The 5,962-nt window shown below is 37.4% G+C and overlaps 1 non-coding gene across 1 annotated transcript; it reads left to right on the top strand.

Moving 5' to 3' along the window:
• Window positions 1-2,046: 2,046 nt before the first annotated feature.
• On the top strand, window positions 2,047-2,151 carry LOC118150053 (U6 spliceosomal RNA). Its single transcript, XR_004737814.1, has one exon. It is a non-coding gene; the product is annotated as a U6 spliceosomal RNA (small nuclear RNA).
• The last annotated feature ends 3,811 nt before the right edge of the window (window positions 2,152-5,962 follow it).

Raw genomic sequence — 5,962 nt, forward strand, 5'->3', positions numbered from 1 at the left:
ATGTCAAGTTTGATGCAAGTACAGGGTTGCTTGGAAAGCTGTGGTGAGAAGCGGCCCTGAAGACACATTTCAGCAAACTATAGCAAGGGCCTGAGTGTCACAGGACGGGAGTTCAGACAAACTGAGAATGAGAAGGCTGAATGCTGAGCTGTCTGAGAAGCCAATTAAAGCAAGAAACCAAAAATGTACAAGAAGATAAGGCTTTTCTCTGTTATGATGGGATAGGCAAGAGGCTGAAATCCGAGAAAGCATGGACCGTCTGTTGCATTTTGCCCTATAAAACAATGCACAGGTCAGATCAGATGTGAGCATCATCTCACTATTGAGGGAGTCACAAGCAAAAGCTCAGCAGTTTTATGGACCTTGAAGTAGCGGAGAGGATGAGGGAGAAGGACTAAATATGGACATGAACTGCGCATTGAGTCAGAGTCTCCCCAGCCTCCCCTGCCCAGCCCGCCATGTCTCCAGGGAGGCTTAGGCAGAGGTACCTGAGAAGGACCTCAGCCCAGGCGGACTCAGATGAAAAGACCCAGGAATGGAGGTACCCTGCTGGGAATAGACATGCAGAGATGCAAAGGGCATGATGGCCAGGGGGAGCCAGAGTCACTGCCAGCTGCTCCCTTCAGAGACTGCAGTGCTCCGTGCACCGTGTCTGCTGTGGGGACAGCCGCCTCCCAGGTGAATGGTTTATCATCATTTCAGACTGGGCCTGGAAAGTTACCTGAAGTTTCTCACTAGCAGCTGGACTCCTCACCATGTCAAGAGCAGTGGAGACTTCATGAGGTAGACAGTGGGCAAGTCTCAGTGATTTTGAAACGTGGGAGTGGCAGGACGCAAGTCTCAGGCTAACAATCCTGACGACAACGTGGGAGTGGACGGTTGGGGGCCGTCATTGACAAGAAAAATGGCTGAGAGACAGTCTCAATTGTCAAGTATGCAATTTTAAACCTCCTGAACGCCCTTTGTTCAATTAATAGCTTTCCAGGATGAAGCCAGCCACCTTTCAACTCCTCTTTGTTAAGGAAAAGGATGCTTAGAATTAAGGTATTGCCTTTGCTTCTTTGCCTGTGTCTGTACTTTTTGGAACTCTTGTTTCCCATTAATGGTTGAGAGGCCGGAATTGGGTCCACTGTTCTCATATAAAGGATTCCCATTTGATCTCTTTCCTGGCCTTTCCAGAGCTTCTTTCAATATCTGACGTGGAAGTAGTATGATAAGTGGAGTTTTTATATAACGTTATAAATAGAATACAATATAAAATTTTATATTTGTATTTATATATAATTATATACTAAAATGATATGTTGCAATTTTATATATAAAATATATAATTTGATGTAAATTTATGCTAGATACTTTTTCTCACAATTGAGGCACTTTACTTGCAGTTTTTGTTTCTTAGTGCACTTGCTATCAAGACGACACGTTTGGATTTGTTAATAGTTTGCAATATCTATGGCGCTTACCACATGTTCTTTCTTTTAATTAATGTAGTGGATTACATAGATAACACTTTCTTTTTTTAATTTTTTAATAGCTTTATTTTTTGAAAGACACATACATGTTTGTTGCAACTAAAATTAAGCAATATAGAAATTATAAAATAAGAAAGTAAAAATCACCCTAAATCTCACGACTCAGAGATAACCACTGTTAATATTTGAGTAAATATGTTTTTCATCTGTTTTCCCTTTGTATGATTTGACTAAATGAGATCATACTCCGCCTTTCCAGGCTGCTTTTTTTCACTGAGAGTATACTGACAACATTAGTAAGTATAGATTTACATAATTTTTATTGATTTTAACTTTGTTTATTTTCTGGTTTTTCTTTTTCTAATGGTGATTAATCTTAAGTTTCAAGATCAAATCATACTTCTAGTTAGGGTCTCCTTTTAGAGAATACCTGAGGTGAATTTGAGGACATTTATTTGGGAATATTGAATCCGTGTACATAAATTAATTTGACCAATAATTATCCGTCTCACAGCTGGCTTTCTAGATACTTCTTCCTGCAGTTAAAACGATCAAAATATTTTGGACCAATGCTCACTTCAGCGGCGCATATACTAAAAATGGAATGATACAGAGAAGATCAGCATGGTCCCTGTGCAAGGAGGACATGCAAATTTGTGAAGTATTCCATTAAAAAAAAAAGGATTTTGATCAGTGTATTATATTTATTTTAAAAAGCAGCAATGTTGTAAATGCTACAAACTAATTTATTATGAATCAGTGTGTTTAATTATGAGTTGATATATTTACATATGTATCTATATTTAAAGAAATATCAGTGAATATTAATGGTCTAAAACCATATAATATGCTTTTAGGGTTGCTATGGTAACATTTCCTTGGAAATTCTAATAGATGTCTGGAAACCTGCCATGGTTACTTATCAGCTATAGCAGAAATAGCACTGCATCTTATTTTTAAAAACAATCTGCATTGTTATTAACTTTATTGTAAATTTCCATAAATTTTAACAATATGAAGTATTTTTAATTAGTATCAATTGAAAGGAAATATAGCTATTATAATATTTTGAAATAATTAAGAAAATATAACTCTAAACATTAATCAATAAAGCCTTCTAAAGACTTAGTTGAAAAGGCTTGTATAGAGTGTCCAAAACCCAGACCACTGAAAACACCAACTACTGACAAGAATGTGCAGCAACAGGAACTCCTACTCATTGCTAATGGAAATACAAAATAGTACAGCCACTGCAGAAGACTATTTGGTAATGTCTTATGAATCTAAACATACTCCTAGCATATGATTCCGCAATCCTGCCCCTGGCTGTTTACCCAAAGTAGTTGAAAATATATGTCCATACAAAAATGTGAATATTTATAACAGCTTTATTTAAAAGTATCAAAACTTAGAAGCACCCAGCGTGTCCTTCAGTAGGTGAATGGATAAACTGTGACACATTCATGTCATCCAAAGACAAGGGAATACTATTCAGTGTTAAAAAAAAATGAGCTATCAAAGCATGAAAAGACATGAGGGAAACTTAAATGCCTATTACTAGATTAAAGAAGCCAATCTGGAAAGCTTTCATACACTATAATTCCAGCTATATGACATCCTGGAAAGGGCAACACTATGGAGTCAGTAAAAAGTTTCGTGGTTGTCAAGAGTTTAGTGGGGACTGAGGAGTAATAGGCAGAGCACAGATGATTTTTAGGAAAGTGAAACTACTCTGTATGATAACTACAATTTCTGGTACATGTCATTATACTTTGATTCAAACACATAAAATATACAACATTAAGAGTTAACCTTAGTGTAAACTATAAACTTTGGGTGATTATAATGTGTCAATATAGGCTCATCAGTTGTAACAATTATACTACCCTAGTGGGAAATGTTTAAAAAAGATCTGGGAAAAATAGTACAGACAATTTTTTTTTTGAGGAAAAGTCAAATATCATTTATTGAAAGCAGAAGCTTTTAAATATGACATAAGATTTTATCAAAAGGAAGAAAAGTGTCAAATGTTGACATTTTCCAGTGGTGTTTCTTACAGAAATGAGGTATTGATTAAGAGCCCAATGTTCTTCTCCTCCTATAAATAGGTATCTTAAATTTTGGTACAGGACATTCACCAGGATCTTTTTTTTTCAATTGTGGTTTAGGTTCTGGGGTACATGTGCAGATCATGGAGGATTGTTGCATGGGTACACACATGGCAATGTGGTTTGCTGCTTCCATTCCCTATCACCTATATCTGGCATTTCTCCCCAGGTTATCCCTCCATGACCTCCCCACACCCTTGCTCTCCCTGCCTTGGCCCCCTGCAACAGACCCCAGTGTGTGATGCTCCTCTCCCTGTGTCCATGTGTTCTCATTGTTCAACACCTGCCTATGAGTGAGAACATGTGGTATTGATTTTCTGTTCTCGTGTCAGTTTGCTGAGAATGCTGGTTTCCAAATTCATTCATGTCCCTACAAAGGACACGAACTCATTGCTTTTTATGGCTGTATAGTATTCCATGGTGTATATGTGCCACATTTTCTTTGTCCAGTCTATTGTCGATGGGCATTTGGGTTGGTTCCAGGACTTTGCTAATGTAAACAGTGCCTCTATGAACATACATATGCATGTATTTTTATAATGATTTACAAACTTTTGGGTATGTACCCAGTAATGGGATTGCTGGGTCAAATGGAATTTCTATTTCTAGGTCCTTGAGGAAGCACCACACTGTCTTCCACAATGGTTGAACTAGTTTATACTCCCACAAACAGTGTAAAAGTGTTCCTGTTTGTCCATATCCTCTCCAGATTCTGTTGTTTCCAGATTTTTTAATGACTGTCATTCTAGTTGGCATGAGGTGGTATCTAAATGTAGTTGTGATTCGCATTTCTCTAATAATCAGTGATGATGAACACTTTTTCATATGTTTGTTGGCCTCATATATGTCTTCTTTTGAAAAGTGTCTGTTCATATCCTTCGTCCACTTTTGGATGGGTTTGTTTGTTTTTTTCCTGTAAATCTGTTTTAGTTCATTGTAGATTCTGGATATCAGACCTTTTTTAACAGGTAGATTGCAAAAATTGTTTCCCATTCTGGTCGGTTGCCAGTTCACTCTAATGATAGTTTCTTTGGCTGTACAGAAGCTCTGTAGTTTAATTAGATCCCATTTGTCTATTTTGGCTTTTGTTGCCAATGCTTTTGGTGTTTTAGTCATGAAGTCCATGCCTATGCCTAAGTCCTCAATGGTTTTGCCTAGGTTTTCTTCTAAGTTTTTTTATGGTGTTAGGTCTTCCATTTAAGTCTTTAATCTATCTGGAGTTAATTTTAGTGTAAGGTGTCAGGAAGGGGTCCAGTTTCTGCTTTCTGCACATGGCTAGCCAGTTTTCCCAACACCATTTATTAAACTGGGAATCCTTTCCCCATTGCTTGTTTTTGTCAAGTTTGTTAAAGATCAGATGGTTGTAGATGTGTGGCATTGCCTCCAAGGACTCTGTTCTGTTCCATTGGTCTATATCTCTGTTTTGGTACCAGTACCATGCTGTTTTGATTACTGTAGTGTTGTATTATAGTTTGAAGTTAGGTAGTGTGATGCCTCCTACTTTGTTCTTTTTGCCTAGGATTGTCTTGGCTACACAGGCTCTCTTTTGGTTCCATATAATGTTTAAGGTGGTTTTTTTCCAGTTCTGTGAAGAAAGTCATTGGTAGCTTGATGGGGATAGCATTGAATCTATAAATTACTTTGGGCATTATGGCCATTTTCATGATTTTGATTCTTCCTAAACATGAGCATGGAATGTTTCTCCACTTGTTTGTGTCCTCTCTTATTTCCTTGAGCAGTGGTTTGTAGTTCTCTTTGAAGAGGTCCTTTACATCCTGTGTTAGTTGTATTCCTAGGTATTTTATTCTCTTTGTAGAAATTTTGAGTGGGAGTTCGCTCATGATTTCGCTCTCTGTTAGTCTGTTATTGATGTATAGAAATGCTTGTGAGTTCTGCACATTGATTTCGTATCCTGAGACTTTGCTGAAGTTGCTCATCAGTTTAAGGGGATTTCGGGCTGAGATGATAGTGTGTTCTAAATATACAATTACATCGTCTGCAAATGGAGACAGTTTGAATTCCTCCTTTCCTAACAGAATACCTTTTTTTTTTTTCTTGCCTAATAGCTCTGGCTAGAACTTTCAATACTATATTGAATAGGCGTGGTGAGAGAGGGCATCCTTGTCTAGTGCCAGATTTCAAAGGGAATGCTTCCAGTTTTTGCCCATTCTGTATGATATTGGCTGTAGGTTTGTTGTAAATAGCTTTTGTTGTTTTGAGATATGTTCCTTTGATACCTAGTTTATTGAGAGTTTTTAGCATAAAGCGCTGTTGAATTTTATCAACAGCCTTCTCTGCATCTATTGAGATAATCACGTGGTTTTTGTCTTTCATTCTGTTTATGTGGTGGATTACATTTACAGACTTGTGTATGCTGAA

Source organism: Callithrix jacchus, chromosome 21 (genome assembly GCF_049354715.1).
Source record: "Callithrix jacchus isolate 240 chromosome 21, calJac240_pri, whole genome shotgun sequence".
In the NCBI taxonomy this organism is placed as follows: domain Eukaryota; kingdom Metazoa; phylum Chordata; class Mammalia; order Primates; family Cebidae; genus Callithrix; species Callithrix jacchus.